Source organism: Malaclemys terrapin, chromosome 25 (genome assembly GCF_027887155.1).
Source record: "Malaclemys terrapin pileata isolate rMalTer1 chromosome 25, rMalTer1.hap1, whole genome shotgun sequence".
NCBI lineage: Eukaryota > Metazoa > Chordata > Testudines > Emydidae > Malaclemys > Malaclemys terrapin.
The window spans coordinates 9,215,291-9,231,720 of NC_071529.1; the positions used below are offsets into that span (position 1 = coordinate 9,215,291).

The 16,430-nt window shown below is 57.7% G+C and overlaps 1 protein-coding gene across 4 annotated transcripts in view; it reads left to right on the forward strand.

Moving 5' to 3' along the window:
• Positions 1-904: 904 nt before the first annotated feature.
• Positions 905-16,430, forward strand: part of HDAC5 (histone deacetylase 5) — a 103,680-nt gene continuing 88,154 nt past the window's right edge. For all 4 annotated transcript variants that reach the window (XM_054014345.1, XM_054014347.1, XM_054014348.1 and 1 more), the window contains exon 1: positions 905-1,087. The gene's annotated coding sequence lies outside the window, so the exon portion shown is untranslated. The remainder of the gene's footprint in view (positions 1,088-16,430) is intronic.

Here is a 16,430-nt window from a genome sequence, read left to right on the forward strand (position 1 = left end):
GTCCTGTCACAGGTATGGCTTCCCCCTCTTTCCCTGCAGCAGGTGGAAAGCCTGTTCTGGGGGTGGGGGGTGGGGGGGAAGGGCTGCCCCCTGCACCCCTCCCCGGTGCATTCCTCTGCTGCCCGCAGGTAGCCGTGAAACCCACCGGCCCAAGGCGTCTCAAACTGGGCACCCAAAATGAGTGGACGCTTTTGCCAAACGTTGGCCCATTGTGTCTCGGTGCCTCAGTTTCCCATCATGTAAAATGGGGATCATGGGCCCTCTCACAGGGGCGTTGTGAAGCTAAATTCACACGTGTCCGTGACACGCTCAGATCACTGCGGCGAGCAGAGGAACACCCCAGAAGAAATTGACGCTGCGTTCAGCACGGGGTTTGGGCGGCGTGCGGTAGATAAGGCCTGGGGCTGCATATCGACCGCGGAGGAAAAGCAATACGGAATAACTGCATGAGTCAGGGACTGAAGGGCTGCGTGAGCCTGTCATTAACGCCTGGGATCGGAAAGCAGAGGCACAAGGGGGCCCAATCCAGGTTCCCCGGGGGCCGGCATTCACGGCATGTGCTAACGTTTGAGCGCTGGGCTTTGCAACCTCTGTTCACATCCTTCCCTGGCGGGGCCACCCTGCAGCCAGGCCTAAAACTGGGGCTTGCCCCACCCGGCTCCAGCCCTGAAAAATCACACCCCCTGCCCCCCCCATCTTCCTCTGGCCCTTTAAGACAGTGTCGGTGACGCGCCTTCCTTCTTTGAGGCCACGCCCCACGGGGACCAGGCAAAGGAGGGGGGAGGAGGAGAGCGGTGGGGGGGAGGGAGGCTATTTTTAGCCCAGGGTTCCGTCACGTGACGGCGAGTGACGTCACCGAATGTTGTTGTTGGTGGTGGGGAGAGAGGGAGTGAGCAGAGCCAGCTGCAAAGATGGAGGAGAGGAGGAGCAGGAGCTGGTGGTGAAGGAGCAGGAGCGGGGGGCAGCCAGATCCCTGGCATAGGTGGGGCAGAGCCAGGGGGCACCAAGCCAGGCTGGGCCCAGCTGCAGCCACCCCCCCCCCGCACCCCGCCCCGTGCAGCAGCAGCGTGAATCTCAGCAGCTGCAGGTAAGGGAGGGGCCCGTCCACCCAGGGACACCGTGCACCAGCCTCTCCCGGGCTCCTGCACCATGCCAGCGTCCAGGAGAAGGGGAGCCGGCCCGGCGGCTGCATGCGATGCTCCTGACACCGGGGAGGGGTGCAGGGGGCAGCCCTTCCCCCCATTTCCCCCCCCCGAACAGGCTTTCCACCTGCTGCAGGGAAAGAGGGGGAAGCCATACCTGTGACAGGTAACCTACCTGTGCATGCCCAGAGGAGCAGGGGCGGGGAGGAGGTCGGGGTATCCAGCAGCTGTTGGTGGCTCAGGGCTTTGTTAGGGAATGTTGCAGGGAGAGGAAGCGATAGGAGATGGGGGGCGAATTGGGCTGGGCTGGGCAGGGGGAGGTGGTGGAGACAGGCACCGCCTGCCTGGTGCATTAGCAAGGTGTGTGCACCCTTGGGTTGGTGTTGCTAATGAACCCTGCTGCTAGAGATGCCCTGTCCTTCCCTTGGACGGGGACAAGTCTTTGTAGGGTGTGTGTGTGTGTGTGGGGGGGTCCAGGCACCTAGGGGTGCAGAGGCTGCCAGGACAGGCAGTGGAACAAAAGGCAGAGACTGGATGGTTATGAAACGGCAGTGCAGAATGCCCAGGCTGCCTGCATGTATGCGGGGGGGGACCCAGCGCAGGGGGGTTGGCATCAGGAACGTAGCCTCCTGTTTAGACAGTGCCTTTCATCAGGACTGGCTGAGCTCCAGTTTGTGTTGTGTGTGTGTGTGTGTGTGTCTGGTAGGTTGCCGCGATCGGAGGATGTGCTTGGGGGTGTGAGACAGGGTGTGTGCGCCAATCACACCACACTCATTGGAAGCAAATCGGGGCCCATGGGCAGCAGTGCTTGGGGGTCAGGGTGGTGGGGTGATTTTTCCCCTGGGGCCTTTAAAGGGGGGGGGTCGTTCTGGAGCTCCCCAAGAGAGTGCATGCTCTCCTTGGTCTGCATCCCCTTAACGGTGCCTGGCCTTTGCTGCTTGTGGGGTGCAGCCCTGCCTCCACCCCCTGGATCCCTTTCTCTGGAAACCTGGGGCTTAAACTTTGTGCCGTGGAGACCAAGGGGAGGCGAAGCCAGTTCGGATGCATGAACGCCCCCTGTCCCAAATCCCCATTATTTCGAATCGCGATCTCGTCTCTTGACTTCAGGCTTCGTCGCTTCGTTTCCCCGTCGCTGGTTGGACCGTCAGGGCTGGGGTGGGAGAAGGAAAACGTGTGTCTTATTGCCCGTTAGACAAAGGTTTGCTGATGCCTCGTACTGCACGCTAGCCGTGTGCTATAAATACTAAGCGGGGTGGGGGTGGGGGTGCATGCAGGGGGAATGAAAAGGTTCCCGAGCAGCAGCTACTCTTAAATAATTTATCCTTCCTACTTGCATCCTTTGGAGGAGGACGGTCTGGAATATTGCAGCGCTCGTAGCCTCATTGCCGGGCGATGGGTTTTGTTTGCGTGGTCCCTGGACCGTTCTGCTGTTCGGAGCTAGACGGTTTGCCTGCTGAGGCTGGGGACGGACGGACGCTGGGATGTGTGTGGGATTCACTCCCCTCCCTGCTTTCCTTCTCCATCTGTCCCTTGTTATCCTTGCAGGTGACCTGCAAAATGGGGCCATGGCGGGAAAACGGGCTTGCTAATGGATTGTCTGTGTGTGCCGTTCGGATCGCCAGGCCCAGCACGCCCCGGTGCTGCAAACGGTGAGCCACGTTCTGCTCTTGGCCGCGCCGGTGTAAATCTGCAGTAACGCTGTTGACTTCAGCGGGGTTACTGTGGATGGATGCGGGTGTAGCTCAGAGCAGAACGTAAGCCGCGAGCTGGGCTGCACGGTGCAATACGCAGTCTGGTGGTGATTGTGAAGGACCCCGGCAAGATCAGAGAGGTTAGAGCTGAGAGATTGGTCTGGTGCCATCCTGCCCATGGGGGAATGGACGACGGGACTCCCCGCTCTTCCCTTGGAGAGGTCTTTCCATGCCCTCACGTAGCTTGCTGCTGGGAAATATTTCCTAGTATTCATCCTTGTTTTTTTTCCCCTCTCCGTTCCTGTCCTCCTTGCGTAATAAGTAATGCCTCCTCCCTGTGTGCTTACACCCTTTCGGATGTCTGCGGAGCGTTACTATTTCTGTCTGCCCATTGTTTAACTCTTTAAACCTTTCCTCCCAAGTCAGAGCCCTTCGCTCTCGGGGCTCACGCTGTGCCTAGGACGGGGTGTGATCTTCTAGATGCAGTCGCTTCTACCCGAGAGGAGGAGGGACAGTGATTACAGAGGCCTCAACTGGGATCAGGGTCTCATTGTGTGCTGAGAGCTGGACCAACTGGGGGGAGGGATAGCTCAGTGGTTTGAGCATTGGCCTGCTAAACCCAGGGTTGTGAGTTCAATCCTTGAGGGGGCCATTTAGGGATCTGGGTCAAAAATCTGTCTGGGGCTTGGTCCTGCTTTGAGCAGGGGGTTGGATTAGGTGATCTCCTGAGGTCCCTTCCAACCCTGAGATTCTATGAACTTATCATGAGACAGTCCCTGCTCAAAGGAGCATATGGTTTGAATGGGGACAAGGGGTGTGGAACACTAAGAGGAACATAAGGTTCCAAAAACAGCATTGAGAAGGGGAGTTTGGTCTAGTGGTTTGAGCAGGGGGGCCTGGCAAGTAGGACTCCTGGCTTCTAGCCCTAGCTCTGGGACGAGAGAGGAATTGGGTGGGTTAGAACGAGGGTGAACAGGACTCTTGCTTTATATTTCTGTAATTCAGACAGAAATTAATTCAGGGAAGTCCTATGGTCTGTGTGATACAGAAGGTCAGACCAGATGATCACAGATGATCACAGTAATCCCTTCTGGCTTTATAGATGAAACATTTGCTAGTCCCAAGAGTTCAAAAATCACAAGATGGGCATAATAAATCTCATGACTTTATTTTATTTTATTTATTTAATTTTTTTTTAATGTGAGGTTCTTCTGAGTTGACTTCTGGTGCAGCTTTGTGTCTTCAAGTTTTTCTTTGCAACCATGAGGAGCAGAGAATTTTTGAGGTAGATGAAGGCTGTGAGATGCTCCTCCCGGAATCACATGACGGCTTTTAAGAAAAAAGCCACAGATCGCAAGACGTGCAGGAAAGTCACAAGCGTTGGCAGGGCTGTGTGCTCTTAACTACGAGCCTGGCCCAGAGCCCACTGATGTTAATGGAAAGGGTCCCGTTGATTTCAGTGGGCGTTCGATTCAGTTAAGGTGAGCAGATGTCCCAATTTATAGGGACAGCCCTGATATTCGGGGCTCTGTCTTATATAGGCTCCTATTATCCCCCCACTCCCTGTCCTGATTTTTCACACTTGCTCTCTGGTCACCCTAGCTTCAGTCCCACTGACTGGACTTTCCAAAGCTCTCAGACCCCATTGTCTAAATGGGAACATCTGGTTGCTGAGTATTCTGGCGGATCCATCCCCACAGCGTCTGCTTCGGAGGAAAATCCATGTCCGAGGCAGCTGCTTTACATTATTATCCTCAGGGGGGTTCCAGTTCCCTTTTTTTTTTTAATGTTTACAGGCCACCTCTTCTTGGTACACCATCGTTACCCTTTGATGGGGCTCCCTAAAGACCTCCCTTTATCCCATCTCCAATCCAAGCTGCTGTGGGGCATGAGAGCCTCTCACGAGAGATTCAGCAGGAGAAATATTACTCGTTATGAGCCTTCTTGCTGTAGCACTTTGGAGCCGTGGTCATGGACCACGACCCGTCCTGCTTGGCGCTGGACAAAACACTGAATGAAGACACCGCTCCAGTCCCAAGGCACTTACTAACCTTGGCCCAAATTCAGATCTTCCCTGGGTTGTCTCGAAATTTGACCGAAATCTGCAGCCTCAGATCTTAAATGTTGTAGCTAATTTTGGAATCGTGATTTTTGGCAGCCAGATCCCTTCGGTGGCTTTGAAAATCGGAGCCTTATTTGTTGTCCTTTTAGTATTGCCACGCTTGAAAATTAGGCTCCGGGCTGCAGGCAGGGCCTGTGCGCGGCTCGGTATTCAAAGCTTTGGCCCAGCGGATTTCTGATCCGATCAGAGGGGATTTGATTTCAGGAAGGGCCTTTCCTGATTAATTATGTAGCGAGCACTGCTCACTCAGAAAGGATCCACAAGCGCGTTCTGTGCTGCTGTATGTACAGAGACTCTAAATGCAGCTGATTCTGGGGTGGGGGAGGAAATAGCAGCTAGTGCATGGAGGGTAAACTTTGTCTAAGCAGACTGGAGCAGGGCCATAGGCCCATGAGCTCTTGCGGTGCAGAGAGGACTTATTAAAAAGATCCACCCATGGAACTCAGTGGGTTTTACTCTCCTCTCTCTCAGGCTGCTTTTCTGACTTACAGGGGTCTAAATGAGAGAAGATTAAGGCCCACTTGATCTATGATTTGTAGCGTCTAGAAGTCCCTGCTGAGATCCGGGCTGCGTTGTACTCACACATCATAAGAGACAGGTGCTAACTGTCTAATACACAAGGCAAAGGAAGAATTATCTCCATTTTACTGTTGCGACACTGAGGCGCTAAGGAACTTGCCCGAGGTCACCCAGGGAGTGTGTGGCAGAGCAGATCTCCCAAGTTGCAATGCAGAGCTTTAACCCCCAGACACTCCCTCGCCAGGAAGGGTGTGCGTTGGAGACAGGCCTGTTCGGATTTGAAGCTGTGATTCCAGGGAGCATTTAATGAAATCCCAGTGCTGTGGTTGTACCAACCCTGGGCTAATGGCTACGAAGCCATCTCGAAAATACAGCGATGCTCCATGGTTGTGTCTGTGACTCCTACCGAATGTGCACAGTTGCCTAGAGAAAAGATGGGGCTGGTGGTTTTTGTTTTAAGCCGTCTGCCCTGGAAGCTCATCTGAGCATCCGGCTGGACTTTTTCCTTCTCACCCATCGTCCTCAGTCATCCGGATCCGGCCTGCAGAATCGTTCCCTCGGTGACACCTGTGTGGCCCTGCTGTCTCCAAGTGCCACTGGAACTTGGTTAATGGATTCCGCTGCTGACGTGGGAGTCTGAGCTGAATTCAGCTCATTGTCTCATAGCTCTGCGAGGCGAGTGTGAATGAGAAGCGTTGGCGGCTACCATCAATCGGTCTGACTGTGATATGAGCCGCTCCGTAGGGTAGGAGGGGGCTGGTTTCTTTACACCATCGTTTCTGGGAGCAGAACCGCGCTTTAAGGGGCTGCTAGACCCCGTGTGGGCTGGATTTCAGGATTGTGGCTCCTACTGGCCAGTGTAGCAATGAGGTACAGGCTTGGACATCAAGGCCTTTTCTTGTGGGATGAGGTGGGGAAGATATTTGGCCAAGCCCCCGGAGTTATTCCCCTTGGGCCAGATCTCCAGCGCGGAATCGCTCCAGTCTGTTCTTTACCTGCCATGGGAGCCGGGCAGGGGGCTGCGTGATCTAGTGAGTAGAATTGGGGATCAGTGAATCTGGTACCAGCTCTGCCACTGAGCTGTCGGGTGACCTTGGGCAAGTCACTTCCCGGCTCTGTGCCTCTGTTTCCCCTCCCACCTGGTGTATTTAGACTGTAAGGTCTGGTCTACACTTTCCCAGCATAGCTGGGTTGGTTAGAGATGGGATTCTTACATAGCGGTGCTGATAGAAGCCCGGCTGCGGATAGTTCTATCCATATAAAAGCCCTGGCAGCCCAGTGAAGCCGGCCAAGGGAAACTGGCTAGTGTTCCAGTCGGTTTCCCTTAGCAGCCTTCCAGGGGGAAGCTGGCTGGAGTTTGTCAGTTTCCTTCTGCAAGCTGTTTATGTAGCCCACTGGCGAGTCCTTTTGTGGTCCCTCCAGGTGCCTGGCCCATGGGGGATCTGAGTCTGTGACAGCCCCAGATCTAGGAGGATTGGTTCCTTAGCTGTAGCAGTTTGTGCTTTTAGCTCTGGAAGTCTCCAGTTAAATCCCCCACGTGCTGGCCAAGATCCCCACATCACATAGGGATGGGTCTGTGCTATTCACTGCAATGCATAGGGAGCCTGCTACACGCAAAGAAGCTGGCTAGAAGACCAAGTGGGTTTTCCCTCTGCAGGCCTCCTGGGTGAAAGGCCCTCCTGGCGCTTGTGGCTTCTGATAACCCTGGCACGTTAGTCAGGAGAGCAGTCAATCGGGGAGTGCTGCAGCCAGGGTTGTACCAGCAAAACTGGGAGCAGAACGTGCCTTAGTTACTTGCAGCAGCAGGACTCGGGTGCGACCCGCCCGCGTGGGTCCAGAGTGGGGTTTGAACCCAGCAACTTCAGGGCTAAGATCACAAGCCTCTGCTGCACTGGCTGAAGGCGGAGCACCGTTAGCTTGCCGTGGCGGGAGACTTTTATCCTCTCTTGTGGACCGGCGTCGCAGAACGACTGGCCTTCGGGGAGGGTGCAGTTCATCTGTGACTGGTCAGCTGCTTGCCGGTTGCGGGGAGTCGGTACCTGGGTCATACAAAGAGACAGACCTGGGGTGAGGGAGGGTCAGAACGGGGTAGGTGGAAGCTGTCCGAGAACAGAGGAGAGAGGAGCAGGAGGCCTGGAATCTGCAGGCAGGAGACCTGAGGTGACCTCGGGGAGAGAAGCGGGCTTGGCGCTCCCAGGGGGGATGGGGCCCTGCGAACGGGACCTTGTGGTTAATGACAATGGGGTGAGTGACCTGGGAACAACGACCTTTCAGTGGCGTTGAAGAGATGCTGTGTGGTAACCTTCTCTTACGCTGGGGTTTGGGGAGGAACCGTGTTTAGCAGGAGGGCTCGGGGGCCTGTGGCACCGTGTGTGAACAAAGGGGTTTGAATTCGCTGCTAACACATTCCTCTGCGTGGGTGGCCGAAGGGGAAACTGAGGCAGGTTTTGCGTGCGCTGCCGAGGTCAGCGCCCATGTTGGAGGGTTTCCCCCAGGGGTAAAGCCCCACATTCTCCTAGCACAGCTGTTCTCCGCCGGGCCCATTCTGGGCACCTCTACACAGACGAAGGGATTTCCAGGTTTTTGTACTGTGCGGAGTAGCAATATGAGAAAGGCCGGATGGCCGTGATCTTCTGACCGGCTTGTGAACCCTTGGCCATAGGGGCAGGATCTCTTTCCTGAGAGCTCCGTTGAAGCTGCCCCAAGCACGCCCTCCCATGCTGGGTTCTGCTCTCCGCCCCTCCCCTGCGGTCGAGCCCTATGGGTTGCTGGCTGTATTTGCTTTAGCACTCAACCATGCTGCGAAAACCACTGAGTCAGGCGGCCCTGCCTGTCCCACGACATGGCTAGAGCGTGGTCTGGCCTGGCGGTGAGCACGGGACCGGGTTGCCTCCCCGAGCCGTGCCACGGTGTGAAAGCGTGTAGGCAGGCCCAAGCCATGCGTGTAGGCAGGCTGAGACATGTTGGAACGGCCTGTGGGGGAGGTGGGGGAAAGGCGTGTTGGTCGGGGTGGTGCAGGTGGGACCAGAGATCCGGGAAATGGGGCGGCGGGGAAAGGAGCCGGGTGGGGAGGAGACCCAGACAGGCAGGACGAGGCCAAGTCCCTGCCTGAGAACGCTCCTTTGAAACGCCGCTGCAGCCTGTTCGGTAGCTGTCCCGGGAGGAAGAAGGCGAGGTGCCAACACCCATCGGAGCTGTGAGTGCTCTGTGCCAGCCCCACCCTCCCTACCCTGGTGCCCTCTGAGCTGGGGAGTAGCGCCGGGGCAGAGCCCTGGACCCACCGCCCTGCTCCGGCCTTGGATCCGCGGGAAAGCTGGATGGCTCCAGCGATCCCGGTGTAACGAAAGCTGTGCGACCCCGGAGGTCTGGTCGGCGCTTAAAATGCCCCAGCGAGGACGCTCCTGTGTGGCGTTAATCCACCTCGGCGAGAGGCGGTAGCTGCGTCGACGGGAGAAGCCCTCCCTTGCCCTAGCGCCGTCTCCGCCGAGGGTCTGGTCGGTGTTCCGGCAGCGTCAGGGGCGTGGCGTTTTCACCCCCCCCCCCCGAGTGACGTATTTATACCGATATAGATCTGTCGTGTAGACCTGGTGGGTGCAGTTACACCGGTATAAAGGTGCTTACGTGAGTAGACCTATTCCTGTGTGGGAAGGGAAGGCAAGGCAGCTATCCTGGTATAAGCCACCTTTATACTGGTATAACTGGGCCCACAGTGGGGGCGATACTGGTGTAACTATGTCACCCGGCCAGAGCAGGCCTCCTTATTTTCCTGACTGTTCGGACACTAGAGGTGGGGAGTGGAGAGCTTGGCTCTCGTGTGCTTGCCGTGGGCTGTTTCCCTGCCAGCGGCAATGGAGGCAACCTCTCAGCCCAGCTGCGCTTGGCCAGGCCTAGTGGTTACCGAACAAGAACGGGAGGCATAGCTGCCCAGCTCCTAATCCTGGCTGTGTCGCTCGTTCCCCTTGCACGGGTCACTCGGGGTCTGTTTAGTTTTGAAAGGGCAGGTCCGGCCTGCCACGCTTTCCGTCCGTGCGTGACCACCGCTGTTATACACCGAGATCTGGGGCTTGTGTCCGTGCGCGGGGCCAGCCGTGCCTCTGATGGGCCTTGTAGGTTTGGAGCTGCCTGACTTATTTCTAGTGAAATCAGGGCCTTCGTTTAACCTCGTTCTGCATCTCGTCTTCCCCCGTGCGTAAGACGAGGGTGGCCATCCTGCCTCTCTCCCGGGAGCAGGTGGGGCTTAACGAGCCCATGTTTGCACGGTGGTTCGAAGATGAGGCAGGCGGTGTGTCGTTGCCATCGGACGGAGACAGTGGTCATTGTTTGTGGTACTGTAGCACCTAGAGGCTGCCTCCAGGATCGGGGCCTTCCTGTGCTGGACGCTGTTCCTACCCCTAGTGGGAGGTAGTTTCTGCCACGAATGGCTTGCGAGACAAAAGGTGGGAGGGGGGGATACTGAGGCACGGCGGTGCCGTGACTTGTCCAAGGTCACCCAGCAGGTCAGACCCAGGAGTAGAATCCAGGTTTCCTGAGTCACGGGCAAGTGCCCTACCCACTAGACGGCACTGTCGCTGTGCAGCACAGTCCAGCATGTATGTTCCTGGCTGCTCCGTGCCCGTAGGCTCATGGGTATCGGGCAACCTGGGAACCATTAGATCCAGCCCTGTGTTGCTGAAGCTGTGCGTACTGATTAGTCACTTTCCGCTCACTTGCTCTCTCACCCCTGGGTGACAGTGCAGAGCCAGTGGCTTTATCTGTGTGTTCGCACCATCTCCCCCTCCCCAGGGTCACTAGGGTAGATTACAGCTATGGGACTGGAAAGGGGAGACCTGGGCCAACCCGCCCGTTGCTGAGTCATTACAGGAGCGAGCATGTGTCTGCAGAGAACACAAGGGACGGACAATCACGCCCTGCCCCGAGGCGTGATCTCCTCTGGGTCCTCTGTCCTCCACCTCCATCTGACTCGGGTCAGGGAGCGCTCAGGACCCCTGCCGGGGGGGCCGGTGTCAGCGCCGGAGACCTTGTGTGGCTTGGGTCCAAGCCCTGTCAGTCTGCAGTGCGGGCGGAGGTCGAGCTGCAGACCCGAGTCAGCAGGTCTGCGCGGTGCAGTGTGGACGCGTTAGCACCTGGATCCGGTAGCTGTAAAGCAAGTGCAGGCTTGGGAGCACCGAGTCCAGGAGCCTGGGTCCCACAGACCAGGGTTTCCAATGCCATGTAGACGAAACCTTAGCGGGACGGCGACTCCCCACCCCGTTTTCCCCTCTCTACCTGCTCTCCCCCGGTTAGCCAGGGGCCCTGTAAAAGGTAAATTCCTGGCACTAGGAGCGATCAGAGCATCTCCCAAGGGCCTGGGTGTTGTCTCTGCTGCATGCTCCGAGCAGGCTGGGGTGGTACCAGATGAAGATGCTTTGCCCCCTCCATGAACGGAGCCTGGCTGCTCCCTCTGAGGCTGGCTAACGTCAGCCCCGTTCCACGTGTGGGGAAAACGAAGCCCAGAGCAGTGAAGCCGCTTGCCCCAAATCACCAAATGCGTTCACACCAGGAGCAGGAAGAGATCCCAGCCCCGGGCTCTAATCCCTGAGCCTTCTGCCTTCCTAAATGCTTGTGCCCACGGGCCGGCAGCCGCTTCATGACACTGGCAGTTATTAGCTGGGGGGGGGGGAGAGATCTGTTTTTTTTTTTTTAATCTGGATCGGCTCTTGAGAGCGAGCAGCCGCTGACTGCCCAACTCCAGTGTGTGTGGGCGGGCACTGCCTGTCTAGAGAGCCGTTCCCCTTGTCCGCCTGTTAACAGCTGATACCGAGCCGCAGAAGGTGAAAGGGACCAGCCTTGCTGAATCCCCTCTGTGATGAACCTTAGCCTCTCTATGGCACCCGTCACCCCGCAGAGCAGCTGTGAAATGCAGCCCCCTTTGGGCAGAGGGCAGCAGCCAATTCAGAGCATGCTACTCCGGCAGTGGGCAGGAAGAGAATTTGACCAAGGTTCCTGGGGCAAACCCTGCCTCTCACAAAGTCTGCCGGGGGTATTTGAACCCCAGATGGAGCAGACAAGGACACTCGGTTCCTCTGCAGTGTTCGGGCTGTAGCCGGCTAAGACAGATGCTGCAAACGTTGGGACAGATTCTCAGGGGTGTAAATTGGCATCACAGTAGTGACTTCACAGTGCCACAGTGATTTACGCGAGCTGAGGAGTTTTTTGCTTACACCTCTGTGCCAAGGCCGGCTGCTAGCGGTGTCTGGCACACGGCTGGCTGTGTAAAGTCTAAAGCACTTTCTATCTGAGCTGCAGTGTTTTCTAGGGCTTCATAGTAGCTTGGAAGATGCTTTAATCCGGAGAGCTTTCCTCAACTCTCCCTAAGTGAGAACCCTCCCCTGTGGCTTGCGGTTGGTCAGACACCTTCTCTGCATCACGCTTGGGAAGTCTTGAAATAGGCTTTGGGTGTCAGACAGGTCTCTGCCGCTGATGTCCTCAAGCCTACAAGCCAGCCCTGCTATTCCAGCTCCTTCCGCTCTTTGCAATCAATCTGTCCAGGCAGGAGACGCGTGCCGGGAGCGATGCCCTCCACCGCCCTGCCCCACGAGCATTTGCACCAAGTCAAAGTGGTTGTGATCTGCACTCACTCAGCGCTGGGGCATGTGGCTACCCAAACTGCAGGGCAAACTCTGGTGTCTCCTGTGCAGAGTCAGGGATTGTGGCAGCTGCCCCCAACTACACCAGCTGAGGATCTGGTCCGGTAGCGTTAATAACAGATAACCATTTGTTCTCCTCTAGCGCTCTTCATCTGAGGATCTCAAAGCACTTCACAGACATACGGTAATTTGATTAAGCCTGACAACCTCGCTGTGGAGTAGGTCAGGGATTATATACAGCAGGTGTTCTGTAGAGAGGAGAGCATGTAGCAAGTGTAGGCATTGGGACTTCCAGCTCTGCCACTGATTTGTTGTATGACCTTGGGCAAGTCACTTTGCCTTTCTGTATAATGGGGAGAAATGAGTGTGCTTCAGAGGGGGGATGTAAGGTTATTTTGTGCATGAATGCCAGTGAAGTGCTTTGAGAGCCTCTGATAGAAAGTGCAAGGTAAGTGTTCCTTGTGGCTCACTTCACCCAACACTGACATGCAGCCACCTCTGGGGTGGAATTGCAGCAGTTGTTTAACAGCACACAGCAACAGCGTAGATTGGAGAGCAGAGAAGCTTGCTCTGTCCAATGGAAAGTGCAAGGAAAGAATTCAAGGTAAGCCAGAGGGGACCACCAAGCTCTAGTAAAAAGTGCCTGAGGATCACAGGGAGTCAGGGCCACATCTGTCTAAACAGATGGCACCCCCAGATGACCAGGATAATCTTGAGGGGGATCAGTACTGGCTGATTCACTACCGAACTGCCCACCTGCACCTTGGAGGTCTCCCATCCAAGTTCTTACCAGGCCAAGCCCCCTTAGCGTGTGAGATCTGGCAGCATCCCAGCGTGAGGTGGATTGGCTGCTGGGACGGGATACTCGCCGTTCTTAGTGGCAGGCAGGGCGGTGGTGGCGAGGCTGCGTTTCTTCAGCTGGGCTTTCAGCACAAACCCCTAATGAAAAGAGCGGCCAGCTGCGCGGCCCCATCTGGCTGGCTGATTTGTAGGGTGGCGAGCCTGGGATGCAGGCGAGGACAGCATCGGGGCCGAGGGGGCCTTCGCTCCTCCGAAGGATCCAAACGCCTTCCCACCGCCGTCTCCCTAGTACAGTCACCTAGCAAAGGAGGGAGAGGTTGAGACTCCCTGGCCCATGGAAACCAGCATGACAGCCCTGCCTGGACGAGAGGCAGGTGTAATCCTGTGCAAATTCCCCATCCTCTAGCCCCAGGCCTTGCCCACCTGCAGCCCCTCCCTCCTCATCCAACCCTGGGCACCTACCCACAGTCTTCATGACGCCCCACTATCCTGACCCACAGCACCCGCTGCTATTCCAGTGCCAGCTCCCCCCCCCCATCTCTCCCTCTGCCGCTCAGCCCCGGCCCCCTCCGGAGCAGCCCCCAGTGCTGATTTTGGGGGTGGGTTTGTGCGGTGATCTCCCTCACGTAGGCAGTGGCTCAAACCCGGTGAAAGCAAGCCCCAGTCTGTCTCTTTCCCTCCCCCGCTTGGCCCTGTGAGCAAGAGCCGCTGTCTGGGTTTCCTGTCCCATCGTTTGAGGGGCTCGGAGGTGGAAGTGTGGCATTTTGGGGAGGGGGGTAGGATCCTTGCAATCCCCTAGGGCGTGGCTAGCGGGGCTGAATTTGTTGGGGATTTCCAGTGAGGCCTCCCAACCCCCGTGAGCAGCTTCCTGGAGTTACTGGCGTCTCTGATTCGGAGGGCGAGATCCGGGCGCCTGGCCTGAGCCGATCCTCCTCCCGCCCTGCTGCAGTGACCCGGCCTGTCCCCTTTCCTCCCGGGGCTGCCTGTGCCGTGCCAGCAAACCCTGCCTCGAGCGCTGGGCCTGTGGCCCGTGCGGGGTTAAACCGCCGGCCAGCTCCCTTCCAAACACGGACGCACCTGGGTGCAAGCTGCCCGGCTGGGAGGAGATGCCAACGGGGCCACCTGTTGAACCGCCTCTGTGGGGCTGTGTGCGGGGATCCCGGATGGGACAGCAGGGGGCTGTAGGACAGGATTGAGATGCACTGGCCGAGGATGTGTGTGTGCGGGGGGCAATCCCAAGACTGGAATAGTGTGTGTGTGGGGGGTTCAGGGCTGGATTGAGGGTGTGGGGGGATCCCAGGGCTGCTAGGGCAGGGGGTGCAGCAGGACCAGAAAGTCTGATCTGCAGAGCTGTGTGTTGGGGAGCTCATGACTGGAATAGCACAGGGGGATGGTCAGTGGAGCTGTCGGGGTAAGGTGGGGTGGGGGGCTGGGATAGCCTGCGGTGCGGTGTGTCAGGATTGAGGTGCTCAGAACTGGGATAACAGGGATGCTACATGGGAGGCTGGATACCAAGGTCATGAAGGAGATGCCCTGACAAGCCTCTAAAGTCCTGCCAGGACATCCTGGGAAAATGTCCGTCCTGCAGGCCCCTGGCTGGCTGGCTTGGGGGAGGTGGCTGGATCTCCTCCCCAGTCTCCCTGGCTCGCTGGTGTGGGGCTGGTGTGGTGGTCCAGGGGGGCGAGTCGCCCTGCCCCGGGAGCCTGGCTCTTGGCAGAGCTCGCTAGGGGAGGTGGAGAGGAGTCAGCGCCGTGACCTGCCAGCGCTCTGGCCCGATACGCGAGTCCCTGGGCCGGTGCTCAGCGGATGGGGAGGGCTCATGTGATTGCTCCTCCTGGCTTCCCACCCCAGCTCCTCCACCCTGGGGGGGAGAGAGAGAACGCTGCCTCTCCACTGGCCCGATCCTGCAGGGTGCAAACCTCTGTTGGCTTCAGCGTGGGAACCCTGCCAGCCCAGGCCCTGGGTGATGTTCAGATTGGGACCTTCTCTTATTGCCCCTCCTCCTGGTTCCTACACCCCCCTGGGGGGACTCCCACCCCACCCCGTTGCCATGAGCCGTGGCTCCCCTCTGACCCAGCTCTCCTTTGCTGCAGATGCCCATCGCGGTGCAGCAGGCCCTGCTGTGAGATTTCTAGGTCAGTCTTCGTCTGCTCCCCAGCCGCCTTGTCTCTGCTCTGCTGGCCGGGGGGCTCTCTCTGTCTTTGTGGGGCCAGCACCGCCTTTGCACACGGCCTCTTCAGACAGAGATGCTCCCTCTGCCCCGACATGATCCCCTCCCCTGACAAAGAGGTCGGGGGGCTGGACCCCTTTGGCAAGGGCAGAGTCACAGCGGGGAATGTGCAGACGTGCGGGCTGTAGGGCACTGCCTTCAGGATGTGCCCTGCGGGTCCTGCTCCTTCATCCCCCCCCTTCCGATCCTCACACCTTTGCAGGCCGGCTCGGGGAGGGCACCGCTCCGTGCTCTCCTCTCTTCCAGCCACTAAACCCGGGGCGTGGGCTTCCCGCAGCAAGGCACCGATCTGGTGCTCTGATGCCATGGACGGGCTGGGGGGAGCGGGCGAGACTAACTCAACCCCCCAGAGGACACGGGGATGGATATTTCCCTTCACCAATCACCCCCCCTCCTCCCCCCCACAAATTGCCCCTGGAGGCAAGACATGCAGCGGGGCTGGTGCAAAGCAATCGCCTGGGTGCCTGCTACAGGTTTGACCCATCTGTCTGCACAGGGCTGCAAGCTAACCCCTAACCCGCCACCCCTCCCCATGCTGGGGAACCCATTTCCCTGCCTTAGCAAGGAGGGGAGCAGGGCAGCAGGGGCCTGTTTAATCCCAGCTGGGGAAACCAGGGCTCCTTAGGGGGCCCATCCAGAATCTACATCTGGAGTCTTCACTCTTATGCCAGTAGTAGCTGAAGGCCCCCTGGCACTGGGGGCTGCATGAACTGCGTCCGAGAGAGACGTTCGGCCCATCCAACTGGGCGAGGGAGCCAGAGGCCCTGAATGGGGAAGCCAATTGTAGGCTGCAGGTGGCAGAGTCGGGACTAGAACCCAGATCTTTGGCGCTCTACCCACTAGACGATGCTGCCTGTTTACTCGGCTATCCCCTGAAATGGCTGGCTTGCGCTGTCAGGGACCGCTCTGGCTGGCATCTGGGCCGGCTGTAGCAAGCTGCGGGCCGTGACGCTGCAGCAGTGCATTGGGAAATCGTTTTTTCCTGGAATCTGTCTGTTTGTAAACGGACCTTCCCCTGTCCGAATGGGAGACTAGCTGAATTCCCCAGTCTCCTCCCGTCTCTGGTGGCAATCTCGTTAGCAGAGGATTAGCCCAGAAGATGCAAGAGATGTTTGAGTATCAGTAAAGCTCTGCATTGCTGTGTGTGTGCTCTGCCTTCAGGGGAGCGTCTGGCCTGGCGCTACAGGGAGAAGGGGCGAGATCCTACTGCTGTTGAAATCAAGGGAGGCTTGGATGGGAAGCAGGGCTTGATCCTGGAGCTGTGTGGATGGATTTGTCATAGAGAAACGTTCGGAGTTA